This window comes from Psammomys obesus, unplaced genomic scaffold, assembly GCF_907164565.1.
Source record: "Psammomys obesus unplaced genomic scaffold, mPsaObe1.curated_primary_1811, whole genome shotgun sequence".
NCBI lineage: Eukaryota > Metazoa > Chordata > Mammalia > Rodentia > Muridae > Psammomys > Psammomys obesus.
In genome coordinates, this window is record NW_026596134.1 from 13,257,921 (window position 1) to 13,272,091 (window position 14,171).

Genomic DNA, 14,171 nt, shown 5'->3' on the forward strand with positions numbered 1-14,171 from the left:
GGAAGCTCTAAGGAATGTTCTTCTATTTCACTGCAGATTGGCTTCTGGAGGAAGCTAAAGCATGTACTGATAAGGACAGAATGGCTCTGTGGCGTAGACTATACTCTGTGGCCTCTCTATTCTACAGACCCAACTAGCATGTTCATTCGATGGAGACATTTTTTTATGGTCTCATATGAGTAATCTTTTAAAAAAAATCACAACAGTATATGTTCAAATGAAGTAATATCCCCATACTTATTTTTTATTGATCAAGATTTTATTGATATTTTAATATGGGTACTGAAGTTGTTTTTTCAGTCCTAGGAATTCAATGTTGTTGTTTTTTTCTCTTTAGTTTTCCTCTTTCAATATGAGTATGTGCATATGAGATGCTTTTGCTCACTTCATTTCCAATTTGAGGCTTTTGTTCATGTTCTTCATCTCTTTAAACTACTCTGTGTATCCTGGATGGTTCCCTCAGCAGTGCCAGGTTCATTAATCTGATATTTAATTTGCACGATGCATCTTCTAGTACATGAATGCCTGCATTTTTTCCTTTTACTGTCTTATTGGATTATATTAAAAATTCAATTATTTTAAAGCCTAGTTTCCTGTCCTGATATTAATGTTCTTAATTTTTCTTTTGTCCTCTTTAATGATTTTACACATACCACATTTCATGAATTTAGGTATGGTTGGCATTTTTAATCCTTGGAATGCCAGTTCTATTTCTATTTGCCATTTGCTCTAACTTCTGACTCTACTTTGGATCGTATATGCTTTCTGTGTTCTTTAAGGTTTTGGGTTTGTGTGTATGTGCGGTGCAGATCAGAGTGTGTGTGGTCCTCAAGCTGACATTGCTTATTTTCTCATTATCAAATCCTCTCCACGTTTTTACTGAGGTAGGCCCTCAGTCATTGACTAGCAGCTTGTCTAGCAAGTCAGCTTGTCTCAAGGGTCCCTTGTCTCTGCTCCTTGATTGCTAGCATCATAACTTGCCGCCATCCCCTCATATCTTTTGTAAGAGCTCCAGGATTTAAACCCATATCCTCATACTTGCAGGTGCCTTTTCCACTGAATGATCGCCAAGCTCCAAGTTTCAAGCTGTGAGGGTGAACATAGTCTTCAGTAGAGGGCTTGCTTTCCTGTTGCAGTCCTATTTGGGTATTGTGATAACCCGCCTTCAGAAAAGATTCCTATTTCTCTCCTTAGGGACAGAGAATGTTCATTGCTACATAACCAGAAACTTTTCTTTGTAGCACAGAGAGACCATCACTGAAAACCACATGGGTTTAAACCATGTTTCCCATTTTTTCCTTCTAGTGACCATCCCGTTTGTCTTTCTAAGTGAGGATTGATTGTCTTACCCAGGGTCCTCTTTCTTGCTTGGCTTCTTTAGGTGTACAGAGTTTTGTAGGTTTATCCTATATTATATGTCTAGTATCCACTTATAAGTAAGTATACATCATGTGTGTCTTTCTGCTTCTAGGATACCTCACTCAGGATGATCTTTTCTAGATCCTACCATTTGCCTGCAAATTTCATGATTTCCTTGTTTTTTAATAGCTGAGTAGTATTCCACTGTGTAAATGTTCCACAATTTCTGTATCCATTCCTCTGTTAAGGACATCTGGGTTGTTTACAGGTTCTGGCTATTACAATTAAAGCTGCTACAAACATGGTTGAAGAAACGTCCTTGTTGTGTACTTGAGCATATTTTGGATATATGCCCAAGAGTGATATAGCTGGATCTTGAGGAAGCATTATTCCTAGTTGTCTGAGAAAGTGCCAGATTGATTTCCAAAGTGGTTGTACAAGTTTACATTCCCACCAGCAATGGAGGAGGGTTTCCCTTTCTCCATATCCTCTCCACACATTCTTTATATGCAGATTGGACACTGTTTCTCCTGGAACTCTTCACTTGACTCTGTAGTCCGAATAGTCTAGGTGGTTTCCCAGAATCCTATGTGTATGTTTCTCATACTCCTTGTCATGATGTACTCTGGCAATTTTTCTTTCTTGTCACCTTCTCTTCCATACCATGTGGCAGAACACAGGTAATGAAAGAGAAAGGTCCAGCCTACATCCCATTGGTGGTTCACAGCATTTTCTCTCCAGTGTCTCCTCAAACAAAATTAAGTTAATCTTGCATCTTGGTGGTAGGAGACATTTCCAAGCTACGTACTGAGACCTTGTCTCAAAGAAAAAAAAAATGACAACGTATCACCAAAGAACTAATGAGAACAATTTTTCAGTAATTTTTTTCTCCAAGTGTTTGAGTTAAGCTTTTGATTTAGAAAGAATGAGCTAGCACCATATCACTTAAAAATAAGTTTTATTGGTTCTTATCATGTGCCCTAATCCCACTCATCTCTCCCTTCTCTCATATCCACCCTACAACCTCTACTCCTACAACCTCTCCCACAACAGAGAAAAAACAAAGCCAAAAAAACTCATGGAAGCTGTAGTACATCACAGTGTCTCCCACAGTTACCCCTTTGTCCACACATCTTTGCTTGCAAGTGTTCATTGCAGTGACTCTTTGGTCTGGTACGAGGCCTCTGGCTTCTGCTACTCTATCAGTACTGGAACCTTACTGGGGCTCCTTTTGGATATCCTGTTGCTGGCCTGTGTCATGGAGATCCTGTAGTTTTGGATCTTTAGGACTGATCCGTTCATGTACTGTAGCAGTTCATCAATTGGGGTGGGTCAATCCGAATGGTCTGGACCTGCTGGCTTTCCCTCTCACACCCTTGGGGCATCTCACCAGCAACCGGTGGGACCAGGGCCAGCTCTACCCTGCTGCCCAGATGCGGCACAGGACCAGCTCTCCCAAGAGCTGCAGCCATTGAAGGACATGGCCAGCTATCTTGCTTGCCATAGGTGTCAAGTGATGCTAGGGGGGAAAAGGGTGTCTCTCTCTCATCCACCCCACCACACAGCAAACAGGAGGCAGGGCCGACTCTCCTGTGCTCATGTCCTCGGGGGCAGCTCACCTGCAACCCCCATGTCCAGCGCCAGCTTGGCTGTGCTGCTTAGGCGAGGTCTACAGCTCTCCTGCTCTCATGATACCAGGGCCTGCTCTCCCACCCTGCTGTAGGTGGCAAGGAGCAAGGGTGGAGAGAACATGTCTCTCTTGCCCATGCTGGATGGCAGACAAGTTGTAGGGCTAGCTCTCTCATGCTCACACCCTCAGAGCTGGCTCACTTTTAACCCCTACTTCCCAAGCCAGCTCTACTCAGCTGGCCAGGTGAGGTTCATGGTCAGCTCTCCTGAGTGATGCAGCAGTTGAAGAGCAGGATCAGCTCTCCTGCTCCCATGGCTCTGTTGTGGCCCGCAATTTTGCCTGCTTCCAGTAGCCCAGTGGCAAGGGCAAAATAAAGGAGAGGAGATTTCTCCCTTGCCAATGCCATCACACAGCCAACGAGAGGCAGGGTAGGCTCTCCCATGCTCAAACCTTTGGGCAAGCTCATGCATAACTCCCACATCCAGGGCTAGCTCTAATATGCTGTTTAGGTGAGGTGAAAGTTCTAGTCTCCTGAGAGCTGCAGTAGGGGATGGGTAGAGCCAACTCTCCAACTCTGACAACCCCAGGACAGCTCTCCTTCCTGCTATAGGTGAAAAATTGCAGGGGGGAGAGGGCATCCCCCATCCCATGTCACTGCAAGGCAGACAAGGGGCAATGCCAGCTCTCTTATGCTCATGTCCATGGGTCAGCTCACCAGTGCCCCCACCCCCAGTCTGTCCAGGTAAGGTTTAGGGCCCTCCCTCCTGAATGCTGCAGCTGGTAAGGGGCAGGGACAGCTCTCCTGCTCTCATGACCCGAGGGGAAGGTCTTCTACCTGCTTCAGGTGTCAAGGAAAGAGAGGGAAAGAGGACAGTTCTCCATTCTCTATGCTATAGAGGAGATGAGTGTCAAGGCCAGCTCTCCCCTGCTCATACCCTTCGGCCTGGCTTGCCTATAACTCCTGCAATATGCTGTCTTGCTCTCCCGAGTACTGAAGCTGGCTAGGGGCAGGGTCAGCTCTCCTGCTTTCAAACACTCCAAGAGCAGCTCTCTTATGATGAGATGAGGATGCCCAGGTGAGGGGTAGAGTCAGTTCTGCACGGCTGTCAGATATCAACATGTCCCTGGATGGCAGTCCAGACCAGGGAGACTCGTCTTGCCTTTGGTGGTAAAAGACCCCTCTTTCTGCAGAGCCAGATGTGGCCACCAGTGACAGCAGAGTCCAGGATCCCAACCATAGTCCTCAGTGGCATCACCAGCTACTCACCTCAGTCCATTCTTCACTATTCTTGAGTCTCTAGTACTGCCTTTATTCATTGTGTCCATCCTTCTGTTTCTATTTCCCTTTGATTTTCCACCACTTACTTGCTCCTCTTGGTGGTGTCTGGGATCTCTAAATGTCTGGGGTTATCTCAGCAATGGCCTCAGGAGTGCTATGCCCCACCCATCAATTATGGCACCAGGGCAGGGGTCATCTCAGGTATGGTCTGTCCCCCTAGGTCTGCATCACACCATACTGACGGTCATCTCAGGCTAGCTTCCTGTCTGGGGCCCCTGACACCAGTCTGCTGGTGGTCTTGGGATCTCGTTTTTCTCAGTAAATGTTAGGCTGCTAATTGTTCACAGGTCAGAACCTTGAACTTAGACGTAGCTTCTCTCTTCTCTGCCACCTACTGAAGCACATAGGACACAGAAGCTGAACCTGCAATGCCTCTAGGGGAAGGATCATATCACCCTTAAAGGAACTTTGTCCACAGGATTGCAGGGCTGCTGGGATAACCCAAGACACCAAAGTCAGCACACTCAGATGGGGATGGAGGGAGATTATGGTTTTTATAGTGTTTGAGGAGCAGAGCCAGCAGATATTATCTATGACCAAGCAGAAGCAGGCTCTAGAAAGTTTATTGCATTCATAGCATGATCACTAGCATACAGAGACTGTTAATTGAGAGAAGTACTGTGTGGAGACCAGGATATACTTTGCAAGGGAAGAAAAGGTTCTTGATTTTGAACACATTGCTTTAGAAGTGTTTGCTGATGGATATAGCAAGAAATCACTGAAAAATGTTAGTGTGAAGCCAGGAGAGAAGATGAAGCAAGGCAGTGGTTATGGGCATGTAATGCTCACTAAAGCCAGAGAAAGAAGAGCTTCTTGAAATGATTCACACAGTGTAAGTAGAACGAGGGTGAGATTGGGTTCTGGGGTAAATTAAGGCCTAACATCAGGCAGTTTCAGAGAAGAGTACACAAAGAAACCAGAGGAGAAATAGGACAGTGTCCTGCTAGAAGGCAAGAGGGACAAGCTGGGCAGTAATAGGCATGGTTCACTCACGTGAAATGCTGCTTGTGCTGACTTCAGCCCTCACTGGTTACCTCTGAGTGAGGTTGAAGGCAGAACTGAGATGACCTGTCCTTGTGGCGTGATAGGCTCCCTAGTGGCATCTTACATAGCACAGAGCCATAAAATTATACATTCATGAATGAATTTGCAAAGAGCATAAAGAACAGTGTTACACAGCATTTGGAAATGTTGCTCAATAGGTCAGGTCCAAAGACAGAGTGTGTGAAATTAAATTGCACCATCCTTGAAGGCATTTATGCTTTTGAAATTAAGTCAGGCTCAGCATGATATGCAAGGCCTTTCAGCTTTTAGACCAGTTCATTTCCCTTATCACTCATTTACATCTATTCAAGAACCTGAAGTCAACATGGATCACTTGTTCTCTGACTGTAAAGCTCACACCTCTATTTGAGCCTGTGGATTATCCCTGTTAAATGAAGATTCCTCATACCATCCGTATATCTTTTTATCTTCTCGGTTTTAATGATATCCTATCTAAAGCACTAATTTTATTGTATTAGGTAGAGTGCCTCTGTGTTTCTACATTTATTTATTCTTATAACCTTTCCTACTCTAGTTCTCACTCCCTGGAGGTTTGACATCAAGCCAACTTCATCTTTGGTGCCCTAACAGGTCTAGTACTATGACTTGGCTAGAGATGTTTGGTACATATTTGAAAAACAAAAGGAGTGTTACATAGCATCAGACATTACCATGGGAACATTACCATGTTGAGGTTGAAGGTGTGTGTTCTATCAGGGGTTAGGACTAAAGACTGAAAGGCAATTCCGTTAGGTACCAGAATAAAGGTGACTCCATGGAGACTTCCTTAGCATCTGCCTTTGCAATGGTTCAGTCACCACAAACAAATATAAAATACATCCTAAGTAGCCAGAGGCATAGAATATGCATACACACAGACACACACACAGACACACACACAGACACACACACACACACACACACACACACACACTCATGCGCACACCCACATTTCAATGACATATTTGATTTATCTCAATGTCTCTCGTCATAGGGTCAGGACCCAGGGTTTCAAGTTATTTGTGGCAGAGAAACGAACACGGTAGATAATTTCATGTGTCAGTTTGCCTGAGTTGCAGGGTGACCAGGTTAAACTTTACTCCTGGGTATGCCTGTGAGGGTGTCTCCACATGATGGTAACATTTAAAGTGGTGGACACCTTGAGGTTGATCTGTCTTTCCTATGTAGATGGGCATCATTCAGTCCACTGAGAGCTTGGGCAGAGTGAAATGCAGAGGCAGGGGGGACTCTCCCTTGGAATGGAGTTTATTCCCTCACCTCCTCTTGCTTGAAAGTACCCAGACTCACATATTCTGGATCTGCACCCACTCAAGTTGCAGCACTGTTGATGCTGGGTCTCCAGTTTCTACATTGCCAGGCTCTTCAGCCTCTCCAATTATGAACTCAATTTTCTTACTAGATTCTCCCTGTTCTTCTTTGTTTTCTGCTCTCTACCACTACACCCTATGGCTCACTGGCTCTGTTTCCCTATGACACACTATTATTATTCCAGCCTTATTCAGAAAAGCATGGAGAGCACTGCTCCCCAGGTGCCTGCTGTAATCTGATTTCAGCTGGAGTCTATATTGGGAACATTGCATCTTGTATCCACCAAGATGAGTCAGTGAGCAGCCAGGCGCTCACATCAGTACCTGGGAGATGTGACCTGGATCATTTCAATGTTTATTTGGGAGCCATTGGAGCCCTACAAAAGATCACTTGAGTTTTGCTATAATTTTTAGCTAAACTGTTTCTTCTTATAAGTGTCCATCCAGTGGTCCCTCTGTTTTTCTTTTTCATTTCATTTCATTTCATCACTCTCATTTTCTCCTGCTTAAATATCAATACAAAAAAAGAAAAAAAAAAGAATTTGGGATAGAAGTTGTGAACATTCATATTTGTATCTTTTTAAATTTAATTTTTTTTAGGTACAGTTTATTCACTTTGTATCCCAGCTGTACCCCCTCCCCCATTCCCTCCAATCCCACCCTCCCTCCCTCTTCTTCTACTATGCCCCTCTCCAAGTCCAATGATAAGGGAGGTCCTCCTCCCCTTCCATCTGACCCTAGTCTATCAGGTCTCATCAGGACTGGCTTCTTTGTCTTCGTGTGTGGACTGGTAAGGCTGCTCCCCCCTTAGGTAAAGGTGATCAAAGAGCCAGCCCTTGAGTTCATGTCAGAGATGATCCTTGGTCCCATTATTGGGGAACCTTCTTGGATACTGAGCTGCCTTGGGCTACTTCTGTGCAGGGGCTCCAAGGTCATGAATCAAATGGACCTAACAGACATCTTGTCATATTTGTATCTTATCTGTCACATAATCTCATTAATGACAGCAAAGATGAGGCATCATAGGCAGGGACATACAGAAAAGCAGGGGCTATACGCGTCTAGCTTTTGGACACAGTATTACTTTCAAACACTAGATCTTCAGTCCTAATCATTATCTTTTGAATCCATTTGTATTCCTCAGGCATATAGCATCTGGGATTTGATAGCTGGCAGTATGAGATATTCACCTAGGCTACTTCGGGCTATAAAATATTTCACTTAGGGATGAATGGATGAGGAAATATCAGGATGGAGGAACAAATGTAAGGAGCTTACAAAACTCATTTTTGTCCATAAGCATCAAAAACATGCTCATTGTCGGAACAGGTGACATCTAATTCCAGTTTACCAGGGCGATAGCCCAGAGTTTATAGAATCTCCTAGTCTTCTTTACAAAAGCTGACAGATGAAAAGAGAAAAAGAATTGCTTTTTTTAAATGATTTGATATATTTGCAGAAATCACAGAACTTTTTAGATCATCAGCGAATGTGCTCACCTATCTTTTCCAAAGAGGAAAGATCCCAAGGCCATCTCTAGGAAGTTTCAGTGTATGTAGAAAAACAGCCCAGAATATCTAAGAAGTAATGGAATCATGAGTGAATAAGCAGCTTGGTCTTGCCACAAATAAATCATTCAGGACTGATCTGGAAGCTGTTTAAAATTCACAGTGGAGGGGAGCAGAGTGACTGCAATACATCTTGATTTGGGGATGCATTTGATACCACATCACGAAATTATACTTATAAAATTAATTGACACTGGCTGGATATGAGCGCTGTCACAGGGACTGATCATTTTCAGGGGATCTGTAAACAAGGCATCGTGATGAATAGTGTGACATCCTGCAAGGGGTAGTTGATTAGTAGGGGTGCCACAGAGATTGCTGTTAAGCCTGATCATATGCAACAATGTTATTAATGGCTTCTAAGAGAAAGGAAAGAGAATGTTAATGAAATTTTCAAATTATAGGAACTGGGGTGGCGCTGGAATAAATCCAATAAGAGTGATGGATAGAATTTATTCAGAGAGATATAGACAGGTTCAATATATGGGTAATAAACAGAAAAATGAAATTCACTCTCAAAAATGCAAAGTGGGGACAAAACAAAAAGAAAACTTATTTCTGAAATAAGGGAACTAAGAACTTAAATTGCACAGTGTTCAGGTCCCTTTACTAAGGTTTTAACATACCTTTCACTGTCTCGCCTCAGAGTTGTCATGTCTTCTACTTATTGCCGACCACCTCTGCCATTTTCTGTAACCGCCCTGAATGGTCTATTCTCTTCACACCTCAGCAACCTTTTAAAATCTTTCTCCCTTCTATTTCTGTTGGCAAAAGTTGGCATGGTCTTCGATATCCATCTCCTCTACAGATGGTAACTATTCCTACTGTGTGGCCACATTAGTTAGCAAATGATCACCACTGGGGACTCTTGTTTCATGGAATTCTGAATTTTCACCCTGGGTAGGGAGAAAGGGATTGGGAGAGCTCATGATTTGGGGATCAAACAGAATGAGGAATGCAGGCATCACACCAGCCTATGAGTTATATGGCCTTATGAGAATTCTCAAGATCTTTTCAAACCTCAGTTGTTCTGATAATAAAATGGATAGCTATTGCAAGAATTCAAAGAACAGTCTCTTTTGCCAAGTTCTTAGGAGTAAGTTCTCCTTCATTTTTAAGTTTAATAATAACATTTGCTTAAGTGTTTTCAGTTATTTCATTCATGAACTCTTTGATAACAAGACAGCTGTCCTAATTTTGTATATTTCTCCTGGTGTCTCACAAAGCAGAGCACAGTGAGGCTTTTGGAGAACCTCAGGATAGCACACAAACAGGCTTTAGATCACTTCCTTTTGCTGTACAGATTTTGTGTTTTGCAGGGAAATGGAGAATGAGATAATTTAAGTTCACTCTCGATCTCTTTCACAGATGTTAGGGGAATGCACATGGAACTTCCACTCTGAGACTGTGCGTTGCTTTCAACAGCCAGTAGAAGGTCTCTGTTGTCTCTCTTGAAGTCTGGTGATGTCATGTCTGCAGAGTATGGGGATATATATTGGCCAGATGTAGTCAGATGGGTCACAGGTGAGAGAATAAAGGCAAAAGCCATGTAGAATGGTCAAAGGGTCATCTAGGTTGATTTATGAGGAGAAGCTTTGGGGGAGTATAATGACTTTCACACAATACTTGTAATTATGTGATACATGGTACCCCAAGGAGGGGTCAGGGCCACAACAGTTTGTGATATGTGGAATTAATAGTTTGGCTAGCAAAAGGAAAGTAGAACTTAAACTTAGTATTTCTTTAGACTGATGCTACTCTATCTTTCTGGGTCTGGAATAGCCATTTTGGGTGTGGGCTTGGTTCTCACACATGTGGACTTTCTACAAACAGCCTATGCACCAGGAAGATTTCAGCTAGTCACTCTCTAAGATATGATCTGTGTTGTCTGACATTTAGATGTGATAGAAACTTGCCAGCATGTGTTCTCACATACTTGCCAAAAATTTGCTATTTATTAGTTTTTGTTAAGTGACAAACAGCTGAGGCTGTTTGACAAGCATGGGTCTGCAGTGCCATGCAGTTTGACTAATTTACTCTACGTATGGCCAGGGTGAATGTTAGGTGAGTTCGAGTAGACCTCTGTGGGTTCCTGCAAATGGTCCTCCTCAGGAGCGATCACGAGACTACAGAAGGTAAAGCCAAACCATGGACGCCCACTTAGAATGTGTGCCCGTACCACCTTTACTAATATCTATTGGCCAAAGTGTATTACATGGCCACATTCAATATCAAAGAGGCAAGGAGGTGTCTCCAGCTTATGTTATAGATAACGTAAAAGTCACAGGAAAAGAACCTGTGATCATGTAACGGGAGAGAATGAAGCATCCTGAACAGTAACTTCGTCTGTAGAACCAACCTATGGTTTTCAGCTGTTTCTCATGCTCAGCCAGCAAACGTTCGTGCCCAGTTCACATTTCTGGCCAACTATTCTCACCACTTCTGATCCAATCTCTGGATGTGACTACTTTTTGAATCTTTCTTTGATGGATCAATCCTCTAGCTGGTATAGCCCTGGCTTCCTCTGTCACGGCTTTTCTGTACAACATGGGAGGAATTTTGAACGCAAGGACCCTTTTGTTTATGCCCACATGGCTTCTATCATTGGATGCCTATGGATCCAGACACTGGAGCTAGAAAGCAGCTAGTATTTCCCATTGCTCTATTAAACCCCAGTTGTCCCAGGGTGAAGAGGAACATATTTTAACAGGAAGTCTCTAGATAATTTTTTTTTTTCAGAAGACTCTGGCACTAAAATAAATTTTCTTCTTCCCAATATAGATATGGGCTGATTTTGATGAAAAGTGGTTTTATTTCAAGTGTGATTGTGGAGTTAAAGTAGGTCATAGCTTGGAGTAGGAGAATTGGTATTTCAGATGTATTGAATAGTATCTGGAAATGCATAGAGGTTTCAGGAGAATTCATAAAATCTTAACTTCTGAAATGTAAATATGTGTAGCTTACAGTAGTTGGAAGAAGGACGGTATAAAAGGCGGGCTGGAATACAGTCAGTAGGAAGGGAAACCTGTTTGCTTCTAGCTCTCAGATAGGCCAGTAGCCCCTGGGGCGGGGGGTTCTTTCCAAATTTGTGGTTCTTCTTTTATTCTTATCCATGGAGGCTGTGCACCATTGACCTCCTTTCTGCTTCTTGACATACTGTGTTCTTCCTCTCCTCAGGACCTTAGCATTCATACTCACCTCTGTCCCATATACCGTTCTCTAGCTTTTCCTTTATCATATACATATGATCCATCCATTTATCTATCTATCTATCTATCTATCTATCTATCTATCTATCTATCTATCTATCTAATCATCAAATCTGTATTTGCTCCTGTCCTGCATTTTTTTTCAGGTATCAATAGCTTTTTAAAATTCTTCATAACTTCCTCTTGGGGCCAGAAAGTTAGAGGATGAAGAGGTGTCAGGACTTTACTCATTTTGTTGCTTGGCTATGTACCTCTCTTGGAAGCTTTTATCAAAAGAACACTTTCTGTGACCTTTCTCCTTGTCTTGCCATAGTTTGGAACGGGGGGTTTGGTAGAATCTTTAGGAGTTGGGACATATGGGAGGTCCTTGGATCAAGGGTATCATAGGATCTTTGTCTATCTTTGTCTTGGTCTCTGTCTCTTGTCTCTCCCCCTCATCTCTCTGTATCTGTCTCTGTTTCTCTGTCTGTCTCTTTCTCTCTGTTTGTGTGTGCACATATGTACACACACCAAACACACACACACACACACACACACACACACACACACACACACACACTTTGGGGAATGAACCCAGAGCTTCACACGTGCTCACATGATTTTCTGAGCCATACTACCACAGCATCAGCTGATCCTTTTCTCTTTACATGCCCTGTGTGTAATTGCTTCAGATATTTCATGGAAGGAGCAAAATGCAAAATGTCCACTTCCACATGCCTGTTGCCCTTGTAGGTTGGTAAAGTTTCTCAGCTGTTACTAGCTCCCCACCCCCTGGTCCCCAAACTTGATTCCTTGCTGGAGTCCCTCAATAGTTTTTCAGTGAATTAAATTTCCTCTAAGCTTTACTTAGCCACGGTTTCAATTTTCCATTTACTTCCTGAAGGACCCTAATTAACACAGTACCCATTTAAATATGTTGCTGCATTCCTCTTCACTAATTTTCTCTCCCTGTGTACAGGCATATAGCTATAGAATTTATTTGTTTGTTAGCTTATACCTGTGCTTTTACAGTTGTGAATTTTGTAAAACTGGGAACAAAACTCATTTTATTTATCACAGCACAGTCTTCACAGGGCATTAAGTTTCTGGTTCAAAAATATTTATTGTATGGAGTGTAAAAGCAAATAACGGTTAACAAGACACTTAATGGGAGCCTGGAAAAGAACCATCTTCAGTTGAGCAATTGCAGCTTGTGAGGACCACGGCCATGCCTAACCTCATGTATGGTTCCCTTTGGATATGTGTGACTAGTGTGTCCCAATGTTGATAGAAGCCCGAAACTTAGGGTTAAATACTTTTCTGGAAGACACTGGTAATAGATGGTGGCTACAGGATTTGAGCACGTTTCTCCCTGACTTCACTTGCTATTTTTTAAGTGGCCACATTATCCTAACTGATTGGGCATTGGAAAGTTCCATAGGGCCTTTTGGACACCCTCAGTCTTTCACCTGGTTGTTATATAGAATGGAACGATAGCTGGATAAAGTCCCCTAGCCTCCCCTCCTGCATGACCAGGGCAGACGAATCATGTTCAGACTACAAAGCCGGAAGAACCCTTCCCTTTACCTCTTATTTCCTTACATGAATAGTTGAGCTTTGCTTGAGAGTGTGGTAGGCAGGGTCGCTGTTCTCACTTAGCGGATTCTGCCTCTGTGTTCCTGTGTGTGTCATGATCTGCTCTTGTGTGTATAGAAGGTGTGAGAGGAGGTTAATTTCATACTATGTGGAACACCTGTCACAAAATTAAGGCCTTGGGTTTACAAAGCCCCAGCCTCCCTTTGATTATTGCTGTGAATCATACAGGCAGAAGATAATCTCTAAATTATACAGGGTTTCATGATTAAAATATTTTGCTCCCCCTTTAACAGTTCAGAAAGAAAGAATATGTGACTTTTGGGGGCTCAGAGTAAAATTAAGTGATAAGAGAGCTAGAGATAATAATAAATATGCAAAAAGGGACTAAAATAAGCATTTCTAATAGGTCCATCCCACAAGAAGTTTCTATGTGTGAAATTAAAAGGCTTCCTGGGGAATACCTTTGGCCCATTTGCTTTTAAATTCACTTTTTATGCTCTTTTGTTACAAAAAATGTTTTAAGCTCCATTATCTTCTTGCAGTGGAACACGATCAAAGAAATGTTCTCTGAGCTATGGAGTTTCCAGAAAGTTGCCTTGCAGAAAACCTTTGCAGAGGGCAGGAACCTCCTGAGCCCCCTGCCAGCCCAGGCTTTGGGTAGGAAGCATTGTTGTTCTCATATTTTTTCTCCATAGACCAAGGCTAATCTGTCAATGAAAAGAACCCAGCAATATTTATGGAGACCATCTGGGTTAGGCCTAGCAGGTGAGAGAATGAAGAATAGGAATAGCCTCGAAGGGATTCTAAGTTAGCTGAGGAGACCAGACACACATCTATAGTAATGGGAGGTTTGGGGAATTGAATCAAAGAGTAGAATTTGGGAAATTTTAACATCGAGAGTAAATTGCCTTGGGAGTGACCTCTGTGACGCTAGCACACCTATTGGTAACTAGATAATCCAGATTACCAAAGGAATTCGGGGAGAAGTGGGTTCCTGAAATAATGGAACATCACTGGCAATGATCTGGAGTCTCATCTACTCCTCAGAAAGCTTCTTTTTGGGGTGAAGGCAGCAGAAAGCCTGGGAAGTATGCTCAGAGTCGATTTAAACAGAGAGTG

At 42.8% G+C, this 14,171-nt stretch overlaps 1 pseudogene; it reads right to left on the reverse strand.

The window, feature by feature from the left end:
* Positions 1-4,589: 4,589 nt before the first annotated feature.
* Positions 4,590-4,713, reverse strand: LOC129666258 (small nucleolar RNA SNORA17; annotated as a pseudogene).
* Between the last annotated feature and the right edge of the window lie 9,458 nt (positions 4,714-14,171).